At 44.6% G+C, this 23,716-nt stretch overlaps 1 protein-coding gene across 3 annotated transcripts in view; it reads right to left on the reverse strand.

The window, feature by feature from the left end:
- The window catches only part of GALNT1 (polypeptide N-acetylgalactosaminyltransferase 1), a 210,025-nt gene that overhangs the window by 137,455 nt on the left and 48,854 nt on the right, over nt 1–23,716 (reverse strand). The window contains exons 2-3 of one of the 3 annotated variants that reach the window (XM_030551490.1): nt 21,229–21,413; nt 20,752–20,840 (exon numbers count right to left, since the gene is read on the reverse strand). The gene's annotated coding sequence lies outside the window, so the exon portion shown is untranslated. Of the gene's footprint in view, nt 1–20,751; nt 20,865–21,228; nt 21,414–23,716 lie in introns of all 3 variants that reach the window. The other 2 variants (XM_030551491.1, XM_030551488.1) reach the window with 2 other exon arrangements.

Below are 23,716 nucleotides of genomic sequence, written 5' to 3' on the forward strand. Positions count from 1 at the left end.
CTGGGGGGTTCCATGGGTCTCTGGAATTCAGATAATGGTATAGGACAGGATCTCTGAGCCATTTGCAGTCTGCTGAACTTTTGTTTGTTTGCAGAAGCATGGATCCCTAATGAGCATAATGCATCCTGAAATCTTTAAGGATAAGCAGGAACTCAGTGTTCTCTGCAGACAGCTTCCATCCATCAAATGGGAGATCCTCAACTGCATTTTGAGTTTCCCTGAGGAAGCCAGACAATTGCATCCAGGAATTGCTATGCATCACCAATGACGTAGAGAGATGGAACAGGCCATGGAGTCTGCAACATCAAGCATTGCCTGCAAAGATATTGTCAGCAACTGTCTTTCAGCAACAGTGGTCTGGAATTGTTCTCTTTGATCCTAGGGAAGGTGCTCAATAAACCACACACAATCCTTGTAGTTGGCAAAGTTGTACCTGGCCATCAATGCTTGGTAATTTGCAAAACAAACTACAGTAGGCCTTCTTTTCCAGGAGATCCAGAAGCTTTTCGTCTCTGTCATATAGGGTGCTTTTATAGCGGTGTTTGTCCCACTTGCATCAACAACCAGAGAATTGGGAGACGGGTGAGAAAGGGAATTCAGAGTCCTTGAAGGGGACATAACAAGTAGGTGTCCCTATAGCTGGGGTTTGCCAGGTTGTTCTAGTGCAGGGACTCTCAAATTTCATTGCATTGCGACCCTCTTCTGACAAGAAAAATTACTACATGACCCCAGGACAGGGGACTAAAGCCCAGCGTGGGGGGCTAAAGCCAAAGCCTGAGCCCCACCACCCAGGGCAGGGGGCCAAAGCAGAAGCCCAAGGACTTCAGCCCTAGGTTTGGAAGCCTGTAACCTGAACCCCACTACTCAGTGCTGAAGCCCTCGGGCTTCTCCTTTGGCTCCGGGCAGCGGGGCTTGGGCTTCAGCTCCAGGCCTCAGCAAGTCTAATGCCAGCCTTGGCAAACCCATTAAAATGGGGTCATGACCCACAGTTTGAGAACCGCTGATTTAGTTCAACACTTCCTAATTTTTAAAATCAGTGCTTGCAGCTTTTTTGTATATTAAATCGAAGTCTGTCAATGGATACAATGCTAACTGCCTAAAATTAAATTGATTTTTTATAAAGCTCAGTGTTTTGATTGATCCTTTCCAGAAAAAAAACCTCAAAACAGAACATCAGCCAAAGTACATGTTGCAGAGACTCTGACATTACAGCATTGCTGCAAAGAAGAGGCTATCATTTTTTATGAAAATCAAGATGTGGATTTGAACAAAGTGTGAATCAGTGAAATTTCACTGTAAATAATAATAATAATAATAATGGAGATATACCTATGTCCTAGAACTGGAAGGGACCCCAAAGGGTCATCAAGTCCAGCCCCCTGCCTTCACTAGCAGGATCAAGTACTGATTTTGCCCCAGATCCCTAAGTGGCTCCCTCAAAGAGTGAACTCACAATCCTGTGTTTAGCAGGCCAATGCTCAAATCACTGAACTATCCCTCCCCCCGTAATTCACTTACACATTTTTAAAATGGGAAACAGATTAATTATGACCTAACCATAATCACCTGACCTAATCACTAGTAAAAATACAGCCCCAGAAGTGTTCCTCTATTAAAAATCATACTTATGAAGCTACTTTTTATAATGACCAGATAACAGCAGTCCCTCTACTAATAAGATTTTATTGTACCTAATTTTTAAATGGAACTTTAACTCTACCAAGCAATGTTACTGTATAAATGTTTTTAAACCTACAAGTATCACATTCTTCATATCAAGACTAGCAAACAACACGTTTATCATACGCCAATCTGTTCATGGGCTACCTTCAGGAAGAATTTCTGGAAAAAATGCACCATGAAACAATGTTATTTCAGATATACTGATGATATTTTCATCCTTTGGGCAGACAACCTAAACTTCCTCAAATTTCCACCACAACTTCAACAGTCACCATCCATCCAACAAACCCTCTCTGGAACACACTCACATTAGCATCAAAATTCCTGGGACTACCACAATAACCCTCAGCAATGGAACCCTTCAAATAAGCATATATACAGGAAACCAATGGATTACCACACTTACCTCCACAGATCCAGTGACCATCCTAGGCGCAGTAAGAAATCTTATCAATAGCCAGGCTCTCGGACACGAAAGAATATGTTCCAACTAAAGTCTGGGATACACATCTTATCATACTTAGACCACCTTTATCAAACAAGGACATTCCATCAGAGAAGTAAATCACATCATGGAACAGGCCATCCAAATACTCAGAATCTGCTTCAATAAGGAAAAACACTACAACTACCACACACCCCTACTTGTCATCTACCTCCCCAAAATGGAAGCTATATGGCATAACAAACAATTACAACCCATAGTTGATGGGGACCACATCCAGAAAAAAAAGATTTCCTGACACCCCTCTAGTAGCCTTCAAACTCCCCACCAATCTCATCAGAAGCAAGCTCCCCACACACCAGGACACAAAAACTAGTACGAGGCCCTGCCAAAACAGATGCACAACCTGCAGACATATCTCCACTGTACAATGATCAATACCACCCACAACACAACCTTCAAGATACGTGGGTCTTATGCTTGCCTATCACAACACATACTTTACCTTATCTAGTGCATCAGATGCCCCCAACAGCAGCTATATGGGTTAAAACAGACAATCACTATGCTCCCAAATGAACTCACTGAAAAATGGTAAGAAAAACACACCTTATCACCCCTGGGCAAACAAACACTTTTCACAAAATGATCACTCCATATCTAACCTCAGACCTTGTCCTTAAAGGAAACCTGCACAACACCTTCAAAATACGAGCCTGAGCCTAAATTCTTAATTTGCTTGACACTACAAGTCAGACTCAATAGGAATACATGTTTCATGTCTCTTTACAACAACCTTAAACTCAACTAACACTCCTTAGTCCTATGACTGCAGAGATGTTAATGGCCCACTTAATGTATAATGGTCCCTTGCAAAAACATTAACTTCCAGGTTTAATAATCTACTCCAGTTCGAATTTAGCTGTGACACTGATTACCTTTCCCAAACCTGAATAAGAGCTTTGTGTAGCTAGAAAGTTCGTCTGTCTCTTCCACGAACTGCTGTTGGTCAAATATGTTTTCTCATCTACCCCACCTTGTCTGTTTCATATCCTGGGACCAACAGGGCTACAAAACCTTTGCTAAATATATTTTCTTTTATATCAAACTTGTTCAGACTTGCTAGCGCAATTAACTTCAAGGGAATTCACTTAATTGTCTTCATAGTTCCTTTAAACATGCATTAAAAAAATCTAGGTTTTTTTGTAAGGGTCACTCATTTGCTTTACAATTAAATTTTAAAAAAGGTAAAAAAAATCCTGAATCTCAATACCAGATACCCAAATATTTAGCTTACAAACACAATCAAGCTCACAGCTCATAATACAAATTCAGTGCATTGTGAAAAACAAAGTACAATTAGAATACCTCATACTTTTGTATACCAAAATACAAAAAGTTTCTCCATCATATTAATTTCCAGACTACAGCAGCTATACCGAGTCCTTACACAATATGACTCGCTTCACAATGACTTTAAAAGCTTATAAATCTAACTCAAAGACAGTAATCACAATAATTCAAATGGAAGATAGCATGACTGATAATTGGAGAGATCAGTAACATTCACCGAATTGTAATCCACAGAGCTAAAATACAGTTTAACACAATCACAAAAAGGACCCGGCTAAGGCTCTATTTTTAACAGTTAGTTGCAAGTTTAACTTGCATTTACTTTGGTATTAAAGAATGAGCTGAAAATTCTGTTAAGGTATAAACGTGTGTGTTTATAACACTGAACAAAAGTTATGGCTTGTAACAGTCAACTATTTAGCATATGTAGTTTTCAACTGTTTTGACAATAACTTTACGTTTGTGTGCCAGGAGAGCCCTAAAATACAGAAGTTGTTTCCCCTCAGCCTCTTTCCAAGTATTCAAGAAAACTAGAGACTAGTTAGAAGTAGAACTGGCTTAAGTAAAGAAATTCTCAGTCAGTATTTTCCCCCTTCTAAGGTAACCCAGTGCATACTCTTGTAGATAAAAATCAGATTTTAGCATAAGTGTTGAATAAAACTATCAATTAAGATCATACAGAAAAATTGATGTGCATTAAATTTCAAGTGCCTATACCTGAGAAGACAGTTATGAACTATTTCTTTATCACAGAATGTCAGGGTTGGAAGGGACCTCAGGAAGTCATCTAGTTCAACCCCCTGCTCAGAACAGGACCAATCCCCAGACAGATTTTTGTCCCATCCCTAATTGGTCCCATGAAGGATTGAACTCAACACTGGTTTAGCAGGCCAATGCTCAAACCATTGAACTAATAGTCCAGCAAAAAAAATAAAATAAAATAAAATATATATATATATATATATATATACTTTTTTTATAATAATAAATAATAATATGGTACAGTTGAATTAAAATTCTCTTAAACCATCCATCAATGGCTGGTTACCAGAACACTTGAGATAAGTCTAGGAGCAACCTCAAACTGTGATTAAGGCTGCAAGTTTGCCACGGAGGTCACATAATCCATGACTTTCCATGACCTCCATGACTTCTGCAGTGGCTAGCCACACCAGCTGCTGCTGGGGCAATCTCAGGCTACCGCCTCATCCCACAACCAGCAGCAGCAGGAGTTTGGATGGGGTACTCAGGGTTGGGGATGCAAGAGGGAGTAAAGGCAATGAGCAGCATTTAACCTTGTGGGGGGTGCGCTCCCCAAGAAGCAGCGACATCCCTCAGCTCCTAGGCAGAGGCATGGCCAGACATCTCTGTGCACTGCCTCTGCCTGCAGGTACCATTCCCATATCTCCCACCTCGCGGTGGTTCCAGGCCAATGGGAGCTGCAGAATCAGTGCTCAGGGAGAAAGCAACATGCAGAGCTGCGTGGCTGCACCTGCACCTAGGGCTGAGGGATGTCGCTGCTTCCAGGGAGGCACTGAGCCGGGGAGGGAGCCTGCCAGCTCTGACAGCCCCCATTCTCTCCCCCCAAAGCACCTGCGGCATCCCCCCAGGCCACCCCCCTCCCTAAGATTTAGTCAGGGGTATATAGTACAAGTCATGGACAGGTCATGAATTTTTGTTTACTGCTTAAGACTTGTCCATGACTTTTACTAAAAATACCCATGACTAAAACATGGCCTTACTTATGAGTGTATTAATATAATTTTCGCCCTCAAAGAGCAGATCCTTAGATTCACAGGGTCACCAACAGGCATTTGAATCTCCAAAACGGTCTGATTAAAAGACCTATATTTCAACTTATTACACAAAACCACTTGGGGTACGGCTTTTGAGGTTCATAGAATCATAGACTTTAAGGTCAGAAGGGACCATTATGATCTAATCTGACCTCCTGCACAATGCAGGCCACAGAATCTCACCCACCCACTCCTGTGCCTGAGTCACTGAAGTCCTCAAATCACGGGTTAAAGACTTCAAGATGCAGAGAATCTTCCAGCAAATCACCCATGCTCCACGCTGCAGAGGAAGGTGAAAAAATCCCAGGGCCTCTGCTAATCTGCCTGGAGGAAAATTCCTTCCTGACCCCAAATATGGCGATCAGTTAATCCCTGAGCATGTGGAGCAAGACTCACCAGCCAGACACCCAGGAAAGAATTCTCTGTAATAACTAATATCCCACCCCAACTAACATCCCACCACAAGACACTGGGCATATTTACCGCTAATAGACCAATTAATTGCCAAAATTAGGCTCTCTCATTATACCATCCCCTCCATAAATTTATCAAGCTTAGTCTTGAAGCCAGATACGTCTTTTGCCCCCACTAATCCCCTTGGAAGGCTGTTCCAGAACTTCACTCCTCTGGTGGTTAGAAACTTTCGTCTAATTTCAAGTCTAAATTCCAGAATTATCTGCCTAATTCATCATCTTCCTTACCATTCAGCCTCATGACTTTTTAAAGTATGATTTAAAACAATTTCAAAGTGTCACACTAATTTTTATACAGATTGAGAAAGTTAGCTTTTCTATCCAATAGAGGTACATAAGCTTACTATATTAGAACAATTAGGACCAATGTTGCCAGTCACTGACAGTCCAATGCCAGGCAACTTCTGAAACTTGAATATCAAGGTACGGTGACTGATGCCTGATGGAGGTGCCAGTGTGACTTTTCTTGGGCCTTGAGATACCCCTTAATAAAGGCAAGATGAGGGGATTTATGTCTTTTCTTGCTAGGACCTGGTGATTGTGACAGTGACTTGAGATCTGAGCCTCTTAGAAACACTGTGCTCTTTCCAAGCCTTACTCTCAGAAGATTTACAGGTGATGAAGGATAATATTTGAGACATATGTCCCAAAGATCTGAGCTAACCCCAATATCACTGGAGAACTTTTTGAAAACATTTGCTTAGGCTTTTCAGTTTCAGCCACTCCAGGATCTGAGATAGGACACAAAGACCCTTCAACAAAAAGTGCTGTAGGTGAACCTCTCAAGTTTTGTGTTCTTACAGAATGACCTGCAAATGGTACATTTCTTAGGATATGCCCCTCATTAAGGCACTTCATACACCCATCATTAAGCAGCAATACTGCACTGCAATATAGGCAGTTTTTAAATCAAGGAAACCTTAGCTTTGCCATAAGGGCTAGACCTAGTATAAGAAGTCTCAGAAAAGTTAAGAAAAATTAGATTACCCAAAAAAAAAAAAAAATTCCAAGGCTGTAGCACTATGCATATCAAACAATTTACACTATAAAGAAATACTCAGAGAGCAAGAGGAACATACACTGCTAGGGTTCTACCTCATAGCCCTGGGCAGTAAAAAAGAAACTGAGGGATGGCTAAAGTTGCCCCGCCCTTTAATGGGGACTATGAGGACACCTCTGGCCCTAACTCACAGAACTGGACAAAAACATTCTGAATTTCAGTACTCTGGGTGTGCATACATACCAAGAGTGAAATATGGACAAACGCTTGAAGAATGGACAAACGCTTGAAGAATTAAAGATTTCTCTTAGAGATATGCAAACAAAAGAAAAAATATATTAAATCGTTTGTCAAAAACCGAAAACATGCCATTGTCACCTTTCTGAAACAAGAGAACTGGATAACAAGGGAACTAGAATACTGGTGCAAGAAGTGAAATCAAGTATTATAGGGATAACAGACACATGGTGAAATAGTTGTCATGACTCAAATACAGATATTGAAGGATACATGCTGTTCAGGAAAGAAAAAATAAAAGTAAAGGTGGTGGAATAGCATTGCATATTAATGATGAGGTAGGCTAAAGAAATAAGTAGTGATCGAATGAATAAAACAATCTGGGCCAAAAAATACTTTGGTGGAAAAATGATAGCGGTTCCACTGGGATAGTGCTTGTGGTCTGCTAAAGACCTCCAGTATCTGAACTGGATATTTTTAATGAAGTAAATGCTACCGGGAATTGTGATTATGGGAAACTTCCATTTCCCAGATACAGATTTAAGAACAAATGCTGCTAACAACAACAAACAGGATCCAGATATTCCTTGATGTCACCAAACCAGTAGCAAGGACCTTATAAAAGAACTGATTACAGAGGACAACCTTGGTTCGAGTGATCATGAGCTAATTCTTTTTGTTGGAACCCTTTCCTCTGTGAGAGACTGTGGGAATTGCAGCCTATGATGTAGATGGTTGCAATGTCTCACATGACTGAATAGGCCAATCCAACAGTTGCATGATATTTGGCACTAATTGCAAATGTGTCTTGGTTGGGAGCTGCTTGCTTCATATGGGCTCTTTTTTCTTCAAGCTGTAGAAGCCAGCTCCTGTCATGGACTTTGATACTCTGATGGAGATGATGGCACCATTTGTTACGATCACTTGCCAAAATTTCCCATTTGTCAGGATCAATCCGAAATTCCTTCATATCTCGCTTGCATGTGTGCTTATAGCGAAGCTTGGGACTTCCTGTTTTTCTTGTTCCCTCTGATAGCTCCCCGTACAGCAGTGGGTCTCAAACTTTTTTTTACACTGATGACCCCTTTTCACATTGTAAGCCTCTGAGTGCGACCCCTGCCCCCCAAATAAATTAGTTTAATATATTTAACACCATTATAAATGCTGGAAGCAAGCATAGTTTGGGGAGGAGGTTGACAGCTCGCGACCCCCCCATGTAATGACCGTGGGACCCCAAGAGGTCCCAACCCCCAGTTTGAGAACCCCTGCCACATAGCGTCCTTGGGTATGTGTTGGTCTTCCAACCTGCTTAGATGGCCCAGCCAGCATAGTCATTTCAGCTCATCAGCAAAGATGAGCTAATTCAGTTTAAACTAAAAGGATAAACAAAAATAGGTCCTGCATCTAGGGTTCTTGATGTCAAAAGGACAATCTTAAAAAAAAAAAACTTTTAAAAATGTGAATTAGTTAGGTAAGTTAACTAGACTGTAGAACTCAAGGATCTGAATGCGGAGGAGACTTAGAATTTAACTCAAAGTTGCAGAAAATATCCAAATCCTGCACCTGAAACCAGGAGTGGGGAGGGGAAGTCCTGTAAGGAAGGGTTCCAGACTAAAAATAGATGAACTAGCATCTCAAAACAGGTAAGCTTTCTGGAAAGCAGAAAGCCTACAAGGAATGAAAGGCGGCCTCAATTGTATGCAAGGTCTTTGGACAAATTTTGAAAGAAGGAGCAATTAAAAACAGAGATGAATGGTAATTGGGATAAAATACATGGTTTTAAAAAGGTAGATCATGCCAGACCAACCAGATCTTTCTTTGAGAAGATAACTGATTTTCTAGACAAAGGAAATGCAGTATATCTAGTTTACCTGGATTTCAGTAAAGCATTTGATACTTTCATATATGAAATAATTAGCTAAAATTACAGAAGATGGGAATTAAGGAGAATTGAAAAGTGGATAAGGAACTGTTTAAAAAGGGAGATTACAATGGGTCATACTAAAACGAACTGTCAGGCTGGAGGGAGATTACTGGTGGAGTTTCTCAGGGATCATACTTGGGACCAATCTTATGTAACATTTTCATTAATGTCCTTGGCACAAAAAGTGGGTGTGCGCCAATGAAATCTGCGGATGACACAAAGTTGGAGGTATTGCCAATATGAAAGAGAACAGGAATGTCATAAAAAACGATATGGACAATCTTGAAAACCTAATAGAAATGGGATGAAATTTAATAGTGCAAAGTCAGGTGCTTTGGGATTAACAAGAATTTTTGCTATAAACTGGGGATTTACCAGTTGCAAGTGACAGAGGAGGAGAAAGACCTGGGTGTGTTGATCACAGGATGACTGAACCACCATTGTGATGTGGCCCTGAAAAAGGCTAATGCAACCCTAAAATGCATTAGGCCAGGTATTTCCAGTGGAGATATGGAAGTGTTGCCATCACTGTACAAGGCACCGATGAGACCTGTGAAAATATTGGCACGGTGAAATACTGTTTCCAACTCTGATCTCCCATGTTTACGAAAGATGAAATCAAACCAGAACAGGTGCAGAGAAAGGCTACTAGGATGATCAGAGGAATGAAGAACTTGCCTTATGAGAGTAGACTTAAGGAGCTTGGCTTGGTTAATCTAACAAAATGAAGGCTATGGCAAGATATGATTGTTCTTTATAAATATATCAGACGGATAACAAAGGGAGAAAGAGGATGTATTGAAACAGTTTAAATTTTTGAAAGACTGAGCTTTATAAATATATTCTAGGGATGATGAGGTTGCCTGCAATTGCATATCACCCATAAAAGTCTGGTCCGTGGATATTCGCAGACTTTCCAGGACTCTGCATACATGTTTGCTATTAACAAATATATCTAGTAGCCAGAGATGGGACACTAGATGGGGAGGGCTCTAGAATTACCACACAAAATTCTTCCCCAGGTGCCTGGCTCGTTGGTATTAGTCAAACCTTGAGCATATGGGTAACTGCCACATTTGGGGTTAGGAAGAAATTTTCCTACAGGTCAGATTCGCAGAGACCCTGAGGTTTTTTGGTTCTCTCTGCAGCATGGGGAACAGGTCACTTGATGGTTTGAACTAGAGTAATTGGAAGAGTCTCTGTAACTTGACATCTTTAAATCAAGGTTTGAGAACTTCAGTAACTCTGCCAGAGTAGGTGAGTGAGGTTCAGTGCCCTGCAATGTGCAATCTAGATGATTATGAGGGTCTCTTCTGGCCTCAAACAAAGACTATGAGAACTGGCCTAGCTAGCCAGTTTTTTTCAAGTTAAGATGCCTGATGAGAAAAGACAGATGGAAATTTACTATTATGAGAATTTCCAGCAACTAGTAAGCATATGCCTTTTTAAGGAAGTTGCTATGTGATTCACGCAACTAAGCACAAATAGCGTAGTACGAAAATTCAGAAAAGACGTTACTCACCTTTGTAACTGTTGTTCTTCGAGATGTGTTGCTCATATCCACTCCAGTTAGGTGTGTGCGCGTACCACGTGCACGTTCGTCGGAAGATTTTTACCCCAGTAACACTCGGTGGGTCGGCTAGGTCGCCTCCTGGGAGTGGTGCCACCATAGCGCCGGATATATACCCCTGCTGACCCAACTGCTCCTCAGTTCCTTCTTGCCAGCTACTCCGACAGTGGAGAAGGAGGGCAGGTTTGGAATCGATATGAGCAACACATCTCGAAGAACAACAGTTACAAAGGTGAGTAACCGTCTTTTCTTCGAGTGCTTGCTCATATCCATTCCAGCTAGGTGATTCCCAAGCCTTTTCTAGGTGGTGGGGTTGGAATGAAATGTGGCAGAGTGTAATACTGCGGAGCCAAAGGCTGCGGCATCTCTGGACTGCTGAACCAGAGCAAAGTGAGAGGCGAAGGTATGGACCAAGGACCAGGTAGGTGCGCGATATATCTTGTGGATGGGCACGTGAGCCAGGAAGGCAGCAGATGAAGCGTGAGCCCTGAGAGAGAGTGTGCAGTGATGTAGCTCGAGGGGACATGAGCCAAGTCGTAACAGGTGTGGATGCATGATGTCACCCAGGATGAAATCCTTTGTGAGGAAACGGGTAGGCCCTTCATACGCTCTGCCACCGCGACGAAGAGTTGGGGTGTTCTGCGGAAAGGCTTTGTCCGCTCGATATAAAAAGCGAGTGCTCTACGGATGTCTAGGGAGTGCAATTGTTGCTCCCTGCGTGATGAATGTGGCTTCGGGAAGAAGACTGGAAGGAAGATCTCCTGGCTAACACGGAAGGCCGATACCATTTTGGGGAGAAAGGCCAGATGTGGTCACAACTGCACCTTGTCCTTGTGGAACACAGTATATGGAGGGCCCGTGGTGAGAGCCCGAAGCTCGGAAACTCGTCTTGCTGATGTGATGGCCACGAGGAAAGCGGTTTTCCAGGACAGGTACAGAAGGGAGCAAGTTGCTAACGGCTCGAATGGGGCCGACATAAGTCTGGTAAGAACCAGGTTGAGGCGGTGCGGCATACCTGGGGGTATAGGTGCTCCAAGCCCTTGAGGAATTGAGATACCATAGGATGTGAAAACACTGAGTGGCCATTCTCCCCTGGGTGGAAGGTAGAGATGGCCGCCAAGTGTACCCTCAATGATGATACTGCTAGGCCCTGGTGTTTAAGGGACCAGCAGTAGTCCAAGATGGTGGGGATCGAGACCTCAGCGGGAAGAACGTTCTGCTCTCCGCACCAGCATGACAAACGCTTCCACTTGGCCAGATATGTTGATCTACTGGAAGGCTTCCTGCTACCCAAGAGTACTTGTTGCACTGGGGCAGAGCAACGCAACACAGATTGGGTCAACCACTAAGGAGCCATGCCGAGAGATGGTGGGACTGTAGGTCTGGGTGGTGAAGTTTGCCGTGGTCCTGAGTTATCAGGTCCAGGTGAAGAGATAGAGGGATGGGGTTGGCTATTGACAGGTCGAGCAATATGGTGTACCAGTGCTGCCTGGGCCACACTGGAGTGATCACGATCAAGCGGGCTCTGTCCCTGTGTACTTTCAGCAGGACCCTGTGGACGAGCGGGAACGGTGGAAAAGCATACAGCAGGTGAATCGTCCACAGTATCAGGAAAGCGGCCGCTATCGAACCCTGGGAGAGGCCTTGAAAGGAACAGAATATCTGGCATTTCCTGTTCTTGTGGGACGCGAAGAGGTCTACACAGGGAAAACCCCACTTCCGGAAGACCAAAAGAATAATGTCCAGGAGAAGCGACCACTCGTGAGAAAGGAAGGATCTGCTGAGGCGATCCGCCAGAGTGTTTCGAACCTCTGGGAGAAAGGACACTATGAGGTCTATAGAGTGGGCTGTACAAAAGTTCCAGAGTCATATGGCTTCCTGACAAAGGGTCAAGGACCTTGTCCCGCCCTGTTTGTTTATATAGTACATGGCTGTTGTGTTGTCTGTGAATATTGACACACAACGGCCTTGCAAGTGCTGCTGAAACACCTGGCACACAAGTCGGACTGCTTTCAGCTCCCGGACATTGATGTGCAAGGCCAGCCCCTGAGATGACCAAAGGCCTTGAGTGCGTAGATGTCCAAGGTGAGCACCCCAGCCGAGAGATGACGCGTCCGTCGTCAGGGACATAGAGAGCTAGGGCGGATGGAATGGCAGCCCTGCACACACCAGGGAGGGGGTCAGCCACCATTCGAAGGAGCCTAGGATGCTCGGGGGAATGGTGACTATCATGTCTCTGGCATCTCTGCCTGGTCAGTACAGTGAGTTGAGCCACGATTGGAGGGGACGGAGGCGCAGTCTGGTATGTTTCGTCACAAACGTGCAGGCCGCCATGTGACCCAGGAGACCGAGGCAAGTGCGAACCAAAGTCAACGGAACAGCTTGCAGGCTCTGGATGATGGCCACCATTGCCTGGAACCAGGGCAGCGGTAAGCAGGCTCTGCGAGATTGGAGTCCAGGGTGGCACCAATAAAGTCTATCCTCTGAGTGGGAATCAGAGTGGATTTTTCCACACTGATCATCAGGTCTAGATGCAGGAAAAGGTCCTTGACAATGCCAATGTGATGGGTGACTTGTGCCTCGGAGGTCCCTCGGATGAGCCAGTCGTCTAGATACGGAAAAACGTGTATCCAACGGCGGCGGAGGTGGGTGGTGACTACAGCCATGCATTTCGTAAATACTCTTGGGGCTGTAGAGAGGCCGAACGGTAGGACCGCGAACTGAAAATGTTGGCGGTTGGCTACGAACCGGAGGTACCTCCTGTGAGGAGGGTAGATGGCTTTGTGAAAATACGCATCTTTCATGTTGAGGGCGGCATACCAGTCTCCGGGATCCAGGGATGGGATGATGGTCCCCAGGGATACCATGCGGAACTTCAACTTTATCATGAATTTGTTGAGTTCCCGCAGATCCAGGATAGGTCTGAGACCTTCCTTTGCCTTGGGGATTAGGAAGTAGCAGGAGTAAAACCTTGTGCCCCTTTCGTGTTTTGGCACCTCCTCTATTGCTCCTTTGGCAAGGAGCATCTGCACCTCCTGAAGAAGGAATTGCTCATGAGAGGGGTCCCTGAAGAGGGACGAGGAAGGGGAATGGAAGGGGGGGCATGAAATAAATTGGAGGTGGTACCCAAATTCCAGCATGCGTAAGACCCAGCGATCTAACATTAGCTGGGACCACGCAGGGAGGAAAAGGGAGAGGCGGTTGGAAAAAGGAGGGAACTGAGCCTTTAACGAAACTGGTACATCGTCCTCAGGCACACCTTCAAAAGGTGGGTTTTGGCCCTGTGGGTGGTTTGGAGGGACCTTGGTTCTGGCCCCCTTGGGTGACTGACTGCCTCCAACGACCGGTTCTACCCCGTCTTCTGGCAAAGTCCTGTCTCTGTCTGGGCTGAGGGTAAGAGCGGTGTGGCTGGGGACGGAAGGGCCTGCACTGAGTCACTGGCGTGCATGTCTAATGAGCACATAATGACCCTGTTATCTTTTAGGCTTTGCAGCCTAAGGTCTGTCTTTTCTGAGAAAAGGCCTTGCCCTTCAAAGGGGAGGTCCTGGATTGTATGCTGGAGCTCTGGGGGAAGGCCTGAGACTTGCAGCCATGAGATACGTCTCATAGTAACTCCGGAGGCTAGGGTCCGCTGCATCCAAGGAAGCCTGGAGGGAAGTTCTAGCCACCTTTTTTTCCTTCGTCCAGGAGGGCCGCAAACTCCTGCCGGGAGTACTGCAGGAGCAACTCCTTAAACTTGTCCGCCGCCGCCCAGGTATTATAGTTATAGCAGGTAAGGAGGGCTTGCTGATTAGCCACGCAGAGTTGGAGCGCCCCTGCAGAGTAGACTTTGCGCCTCAGTAAGTCCATGTGCCTCACATCCTTTGATTTCGGGGCTGGGGCCTGCTGGCCATGGCATTCTCTCTTGTTGACCGACTGGACAACGAGGGAGCAGGGAGAACGATGGACATATAAGTATTCATAGCCCTTAGAGGGCACCATATATTTACGTTCCACTCCCCGGGCAGCAGGTGGGATAGAGGCCGGAGACTGCCAGATCGTATTGCCATTGGCCTGGATCGTCCGGATAAAGGGGAGGGCCACTCTCGTGGGAGCATCAGATGATAAAATGTCCACCACTAGGGTCCTCTACCTCCGGGACCTCCTCAACTTGCAAGCTCACGTTTAGTGCCACACGCCTGAGGTGGTCCTGGTGGGCCCTCAGGTCAATTGGCGGAGGGCTTACAGATGATGTTCCGGCTACCGCCTCGTCAGGGGAGGAGGATGAGGAGAGACTAGGGACAAGCGGGTCAGTTGAGGCCTCTTCTTGGTGACCAGCCTCTGTCTCGCTTGGGATCTGGGAGTCTTGGGGCCGGACCAGCACTTCCTCCGAAGTAGGAGGAGGAGGGTGACTTATAGTGGCTTCCGGCACCCAGTGTTCTGATGTGGCAGAGCAAGATGGGCCTGGATGTGCACCTTGGGCCTGATGATATGCGCAAGGTGTCCAGAATGCCCACTGGTGTGGGCCATGATCTTGGGCCTGGGGCTCGTGGAATATCCTGGCGGGTACATCGGAGTCTCTGTCCTGGGCGTACGAACTGTTGCCTGCGAAGACACGGACGGGTGCCGGGATGGCCAGGGAGGAGCTGAAATACCCTGGTAAGAGTCCGCCTCTCTCGCCGTTGCTGATCTCCTCGGCACTGGGGATTGGTACCTGGAGCCATACCGGTACTGAGAACGAGATCGGGACCTGCGACCTGCATGGTGCCAGGAGGTCGACCTGGGTCTCGAAGGTCTGCGTCGGGAATGGCTGCGAGAGTCCCGGTGCCGGGAGCTGGAGCAGTACCGAGAGTACCGAGCCAGAGGCCGGGACGTCAATCTATGCCGCGAGTACGATCGGTACCGACGAGGCGAGTGGTGCCAGGACTGCGAGCAGCGTTGGGACCATGATCGTCGATGGGACTGCGAATGGCGCTGGGACCTGGATCGTGATAGGTGCCGATCTGCCGGGTCGACTGAAGACGGTCTCATTAGGGCTGGCTTGCCTATCGAGTGTAATACCCGCACCAGCGGTGCCGGGGGTTGAGGCAGGACAGACTCCATCATAGCTATAAGGTCCCTGGCTGTGGAGAATGTCTCCGGTGTAGAAGCAGCAAAGAATCCTGTGGCACCTTATAGACTAACAGACGTTTTGGAGCATGAGCTTTCGTGGGTGACCGTAAGCTCAACCACAAGCCTCAGTGGGAAGCTCTCAGGGACCGGAATCGACGGTACCGCAGCAGTCGGTGCCGCGGCAGGTGTAGGTGTTGGGTGGTCCAAACGAGGCTGCGTCTGCGGCGCAGAGGGCACAGAGGTAGTGGAGGACTTTGACCTCCTCAGTTTCAGGGAGAGAGATCGGTGCAGAGCAGGTCCCTGCGCTGGAGATGGCCGGTGCCATAGTGTCTTAGCGATGCCGGCACGGGCCGGTGCCGGAGGAGAGCTTCTAGCAGAGTGCTCACCGCTCGGTGCCAAGGGTTGAGGGTTCAGAGCTGCCTCCATGAGGAGATTCTTTAGGAGAAAGTCTCTCTCTTTCTTCATCCTCGGCTTAAATGCCTTGCAAATGCGGTACTTATCTGCAATGTGCGATTCTCCGAGGCACTTGAGACAGGAGTCGTGGGGATCTCCTGCAGGCATCGGCTTGTGGCAGGCCGAGCAAGGTTTGAATACCAGTGAACCGGGCATGGGCCCCGGCACCGGCTGCGGGGAAGGGGCTAATGCCCAAACCCCGCTTAACTATATACACTAATTATCTAAAGAACTATCAAACTAACTGTAATTATATAAATTCCAACTATATACAACAAAGATATCGAAGAAACTACGAGTAGCTAGGGAAGTGGAGGACAGCTAAGCAACGCTCCACTGTTCCAACGACCGATATGGGTGGTAAGAAGGAACCGAGGAGCGGTTGGCTTGGCAGGGGTATATATCTGGCACCATCATGGCACCACTCCAGGGGGCGACCCAGCCGAACCACCGAGTGCTGCTGGGGTAAAAATCTTCCGACGAACGTGCACGCAGCGCGCACACACCTAACTGCAGCACTCGAAGAACTGTGAAACTCTTTTTTCTAGTGTAGGATGGCAAGCTAAATTTTACTTCCAACCAACATTTTAAAAATTCAGCAAATTAAAATATCTTAAGTGGGAATGAAATCAGCTAGCAAGCAGATATCCAATATTTTTATCACCTTTGTCCTTTTATGAGAAGTATTAATGGAGAACTGCTGAGAAAGGAACAACTTCCCCACAAGCCCTCAGCAGTTAAAAGAGTGCAGAAGAGGAATCTGAAGACGTGCAAAGCAAAGTAAGAATGAAGGACTGTCATCTAGACCACAGAACACAGTGAAAACACAAGTCAAATTAAATTGGATCTATTAAAATAAACTAATCAAGCTGGTACATTTGGGGAATGATAATTTCACACACACTGAATGTGATGAAGATAACAAGAAGTCAGTAATGCCTAAAAGGGATCCAATATGAGTGTCAAAACGAGAAGAGCTTTGAAGGCAATTAGCGCCAAGAAAAATCCCAATCAGATTTCAGGTCTTACATCATGGCCTACCAAGATGTTTATCTTCACTGTAACAGGCTGGATTCTACCTAAAATATTGCACACATTCTTGGCAAAGCAAATCCAGGCCGACATCAAGAAGTTGAAAGGAACTAAGTAGGATTAGTAAAATGATAAAAGATCAAGAATAAGAAAACTACATCTGTACAGTCTGACTAAATAACTAAGGAAATAACTATTTCAAATGTGTAGGACCACTGAGGAAGGCACTGGCTTCAATTGGCTCAAGGGAATAAAATGAATAATGCTACGAAATAGAGCAAAGGTAACTTTAAAGTGAATAGGAGGTCAAATGTATAAACAGTGAGAACTATTTCCCTAAGGAAGTTAAATTATTCTCTTAGTGTTCTAAAAGTTCACTGGACAAACACTCTTTGGGATACAGAGAAAATAATTACAGTTGCCCCAAAATTTCCTCTGAATAACTTATATTATAAATCCTTGTAAAACATATATTTATAATATATTTTTTACATTTTATACATTATAAAATAGAATGTAACATAATACAAATACACCTCTACCCCGATATAACGTGACTCGATATAACACAAATTCGGATATAACGTGGTAAAACTGTGCTCTGGGGGTGCGGGGCTGCACACTCCGGTGGATCAAAACAAGTTCGATATAACGCGGTTTCACCTATAATGCGGTAAGATTTTTTTGGCTCCCGAGGACAGTGTTATATTGAGGCAGAGGTGCATCAAGCTACAAAGTTGTTTTGAAAGCAAAAATCCCAACATTTAGTTCTGAACATGTCAAAACTGGATGTTGGAACTTTTCCCCATTTTTTTAAAAATGAAACAAAATTTTCACAAAAGCTACAAGATTTTGCTAAGCATTTTGATTTAAATGGAACGGCATTCTTTGAGGGAAAACGGTCCCATCAACATTTTTCAGTTCCAGTTATAACTTCTGATCTTGTCATTGATTTGAGAAAGTTTTTACACAGTAGGTTAACTACTGTAGGTGGTAATGTTTCTACCCTTTAGTGCAATGCCTGCATGCTGGGGGTGGGGTGGGCTGGGGGGGGGGGGGGGAAGTGTCATGAAAGCTTAGAATTTGCCATTTGTTGCATTACACTACAGGCCCAGACAGATCCTTGAAGTGTGTGATCTGCAATTCGTCATTTTAAGGGACTGTGATTTTTGACAACTTGCGTTCTTCACATTTGAAGTCAACCTTACGCATGTTTCTGAGAAGAAGTGGTGGTGCTTTATTAGGCTCTGCCAAAAATTCTTGGCAGATGTTTTTAGACTATTCAACCACTTATCACTTTGACAATTTCTTCCGAAACCAGTTATACATACATGTACTCAGTAACTACTTACATGCCAAGTTTCCAAATTAAACCTCTTTTTGGTTGTTTATATCCTCATAATACTCAAAAGCAGTTGAGGATTTTGCTTACCCATCAAAAAAAATCATATTGGACAAGAAATCAAGCAAGTAAAGTTTCATCCCAAGTCAATGCTACAGAAAATTGAGTGTGAAAACAAAGGAAATACAATGGTAATTGATCTTCAAACTCAACTATGAACTGTAACTAAGTGCTGTGGCAAGGTGGGTGAGATCTTTTATTGGACCAACTTCTACTGGTGAGAGAGACAAGCTTCTGAACCACAGAGAGTTCTTCTTCAGGTCTGGGAAAAACTCCCAGCACCACAGGAAAATGCAAGGTGGAACAGACTGCTTAAGGTAAGTACTTAGCACATATCGTAAGGCAGTGGTTTTCACACTTGTTTCCTTGGGACCCAGCTGAAGAAAACTGTTGATGCCCACAAGCCAACAGAGCTGGGGATGAGGGATTTGGGGTATGGGAGAAGGCTCTGGGCTGGGGCAGGGGTGCGGGAATGAGGGCTGCGGGGTGGGGCCAGGAATAAGGGATTCATGGTGTGGGAGGGGGCTCTGAGCTGGGGGCGGGGGGTCAGGGCTCTGGGTGCAAGCTCTGGAGTGGGGCCAGGGATGAGGGGTTTGGGGTGCAGCAGGAGCTCCGGGCTTGGGGGGGGCCAGGGCTGGGGCTAAGGGTTGGAGTGCAGGAGGGTCAGGGCTCTAGGGTGGGGCCGGGAATGAGGGGTTTGGGGTGCAGGAAGGGGTTCCAGGTTTGGAGGGCTCAGGGCTGGGGCAGGGGGTTAGGGTGCAGGAGGGTCAGGGCTCAGGAGGGTCAGGGCTCTAGGGTGGCGCCAGGAATGAGGGGTTCAGGGTGCAGGAAGGGGTTCCAGGTTTGGGAGGTTCACCACTGGGGCAGGGGATTGGGGCCTGGGGTTGAGGCGCAGACACACCTTTGGTGGCTCCCTGTCAGCAGTGCAGCCGAGTTGCAGAGGCAGGCTTCCCGTCTGTCCCGGCACTGCGGACCATGCTGCGCCCCAGAAGCGGCCAGCAGCAGGTCCGACTCCTAGGCAGAGGTGTGCAAGTGGCTATGCATGACTCTCCCACAGGCACCGTCCCCCCAGTTCCCATTGGCTGTGCGGAGCCAGTGTTCAGGGCGAGGGCAGCGCATGGAGCCCTGTGACCCCTGTGCCTAGAAGCCGGACCCGCTGCTGGCCGCTTCTGGGGCGCAGCGCAGTGTTGAAACAGCTAGGCATTAGCCTGCCTTAGCTGGGCAGCACCACCAACAGGACTTTTAACATCTCAGTCGGTGGTGCTGACCAGAGCGACCCAGTGCCTGACATGCCGCAACCCAGTACTGGGTTGTGACCTGAAGTTTGAAAAATGCTGTTCTAAGGGACCATTCAAGTTAGGTCAACTATAGCGTGATCACATTCTATCAGTCCTCATTATCAAAGGAAACCTGCCCAACATTTTCAAAAGATGAGCCTGGGAAAAAAATTAATTACTCTACTAGGTACCAAAAATCATGGACCTAACGGACATTGGATTTATGGCTTATTACAACAATCTCTAATCCACTAACCCCCTATTTTTGACCTATGTCTGCAGAGGTGTTAACATTCAACGTTGAATGGTCCCTTAGGATATATGCTAAGTATTTATGTTAATCTGTTCCACCTTGCATTTTGCTTTGAGGCTGGGAGCTTCTGTCCCAGACCTGAAGAAGAGCTGTGCTTAACTCAAAAGCTTGTCTGGCTCACTAGCAGAAGTTGGTCCATTCTTTAGCAAGGGAAAGTGGCAAGGCCTGAGGAATAACAGCAAATTGTTAGTGTATGAGAGAAGTGTAAATGACCCTAAATAAAAAAAAAAGTGAAATTGGCTGTACACAAAATGCTCTCTAAATCAGAAAGTAAACAAATCTAAAGGCCAAGCACGTTTATTCTCTTTTAATCCTAGTAAACTTGTGCATAACTTACAATTATAGTGGGAAAAGAGAATTCAGAGTAACACTTTTTCAAATTAATGCTGTCTATTCAAATTGTGCTTTTCATAATCAACTTCACAGCACCTGCCTCCTCTAACTGAACTAATCTTTTGGAGATTACTGTGTATTGGAGAAAGGGCTATGAAGGATCAATATATTTTTGGAACAGAGGAACATTTTCCCCTTTTGTCCTGTTGAAGGGGAACTAGTTCATCTCAAAGAGTCCTTCCAAATATATGTTTAGAAATTAGTCTTTTGAAAGATGTTTTATTGTTGCAGTAATCCTGTTACGGATAAATGAATCATTAAATCAATAGTGAAGACATCTAGTGGAGGATGAATACAGACACTCCTCACCTCAACAGCTATCCGTTCTGATGAAGTAATCAAAATTAATCTTATTCCATCCTTTTGGGTCAGAAGTTTTCACATACAGAATCCTCTGTCTGAAGAACAAACTTGAATTTAGGCTTTATGTTGAGAGAGGAATGAAAAAATTGGGTTGAAATTCTAACTGTAAAAGGATAATTCTAAATCAGCAGGGAAGCAGATATGAGTATAACGAAAATGTATCCCTGATGTACTAATTAAATGCTTATAGAGGAGGTTTTCTGCTACCTTTGTCTAAACTATTGACAGCTGACCTGAGGAACCATGGCCTTGAAGTGACAGAGAGGGATGTCTTCAAATGAAGTCCATGATGCCAAAGTACTCGACTCTGTAGGTGTTACGAATTTTCCCTTCGCTCTGAGACACACACTAAAAACAGACAAGCCTTACTGCAGCAGTGTGAGCTGTGTTATGTTTTGAATACTTTACATCTTAATTACTGACCTTTTCTGAAGATTTACAGCCATCTGGATGGTATGCTAGCATTGGAGGTGGTATGCAATATGACTGCTCTGTTGCATTGTTGTGGAAAGCTGGTAGCAGGAGCCATAAAACGGCAGACAGGGCTAGGCTGCTGTGGCATACACATAGAAGGAGGGGATTTCTATCCACAAGGCCTTTAGACTACCCTAGAGGAAGAAAAGAAATAAAGTTAAGCTCCACATTCTAATTTTCTAGATCTCCTAACACAGTTTAACATCTCACAATTCCAAAGCTCTGAGGAAGAGAGGACAGAGCCTACAACTGCTGTTGGATGGAAGCAGTGAATTGAATCTATATGAAATGTTAGATCTAGACTCAGGAGTGGGAAGAGTCAGCTGTCACTAGAACTTTTAATTCCTTATCATTGTTATTGTAACCGGAGTTTGAGTGTTCTGCTAAATTGACAGTTGCCTATTTACGACAGTTTTATTTAAGTCCCCCTTTCCATCCAGCCAAGATATAACACGGGGTGGCCAACCTGTGGCTCCAGAGCCACATGCGGCTCTTCAGAAGTTAATATGTAGGACTGGAGCTACAAGCGCCAGCTTTCCAATGTGCCGGGGGGTGCTCACTGCTCAATCTCTGGCTCTGCCACAAGCCCTGCCCCCACTCCACCCCTCCTCACCTCCTCCCCTGAGCCTGCCATCCCCTTGCTCCTCCCCCTCCCCCCAGAGCCTCCTGCATGCCACGAAACAACTGACTGGAAGGTGTGGGAGAGGGAAGCGTGGATTGGCAGGGCTTCTGGTGGGTGGGAGGTGCTGGGAAGCTGATGGGGGCTGCTGATGTATTACTGTGGCTCTTTGGCAATGTACATTCGTAAATTCTGGCTCCTTCTCAGGATCAGGTTGGCCACCCTGATATAATACACACCAGTTAACTTTGTAACAACTGTGCTAACTGGCTGAGAAACGGTTTATCCATTTTCATAAGTTCAACTTTCCAAAAGAGTTGTCTTTTGGGATGAAATTTCCCATACTTGGTCTAATCTAGTCTACTTAGTCTAGAAAATTCAATTTTTTCCAGTAATGTAGCACATTTAAGCTATTTTTTAATTTTGGACAACTTCTCTAATTTAAAAATATTTTAAAAGATTATTAAAAAACTACTGAAAAAGCAGCTGAAATATTACATTGATATGGGTATAGTGTTCAATAAGAACAAATGCCTTTATGTGACTGTGGAGGAGAATTTAATAGTGACAATTGTTTGCAAATTGAAAAAAAATATTCTAAATCTGAACAGATAACACTTGTAAAGATTTTAGCAGATCTTAATGAAGCCCCAACACCTCTGGGATCTCTGCACGTTTTCCTTGCCCAACCAGATACATACAGGTGCTGCTGCTGAGGAAATTAATATAAAAGAAATAGTAAATTCCTGAATAAACTATACAGAAAAATTCTCCATAAAACTGCCTTAACAGCAGACAGTAAAATGTTGACGGTGTAAAAGACCATGGAACTAGTCTTTTTTGATGCAATATTAACTAGTCCACAATTGCCATATTTTCTATTACAAGCTCATTAAATTTCTCATAACATATGCTGTAAAAGGTGACTGATAGTCTGGTATATTTTTTCTGTATTCTATTGTTCATCTAGATAATACACAAACATGTAATAAATGGGAAAGAAGGAAAGACTGATAGCAATGAGTACAAATCAGCAGTAATGAAGTGCAGACAACTGATATGGGAAACAAACGTATCAGTGAGGGGAAAAAAGGGCCCAGTAGGATTAACAACCAGAGGAATATATTCCTTAACTATATCAGAAAAAAAGCAAATCCTAGCAATGCTATAGGTATGATAGTAGACAAGGATGATAGAATTATGAATCTTGATTCAGGAAAGGCAGACATATTCAATAAATATTTCTGTTCTGCATTCCAAAAACGGCAAGGTGATATATTCATGTTATCTTTAGTAAATACTTTTTATTCCATCATTAAAGATAAAAAAATTAATATCTGCAGGACTTGATAGCTTACACCACAGTGCATTAACAGAATTAGCTTAAGAGATCCTGGATTTTTAACAAGTCTTAGAACAATGGGAAAGTTTGAGGATGAGGAAAACCTAATGCTGTGTCTACATCTAAAAATGGTACATAAAATAATCCAAGAAATCGTAGGCCAATGAGCCTGACATCATTCATGGGCAAAGTCATGGAAAAAGCTGATATGGGATGCATGTAGTCAAGAATTAAAAGATAGTTGCATAATTAAAGCCAGTTGACCCATTTCCCATAAAACCATGTTTAGTCAAACAAATCTGATATAGTTTTTGTTGATATTATAAACTGGGTTATTGAAATTTATAGATTTGGTTGATAAAAGCAACTGCATTGACATAATTACTTAGGCATCTGTAAGGGATCTGACAGAGTCCCCACATGACATTCCAATAAAATAGCACTACACACAAAAAATTAATACAGTCTGTGTTAAA

This window comes from Gopherus evgoodei, chromosome 2 (genome assembly GCF_007399415.2).
Source record: "Gopherus evgoodei ecotype Sinaloan lineage chromosome 2, rGopEvg1_v1.p, whole genome shotgun sequence".
Taxonomy (NCBI): domain Eukaryota; kingdom Metazoa; phylum Chordata; order Testudines; family Testudinidae; genus Gopherus; species Gopherus evgoodei.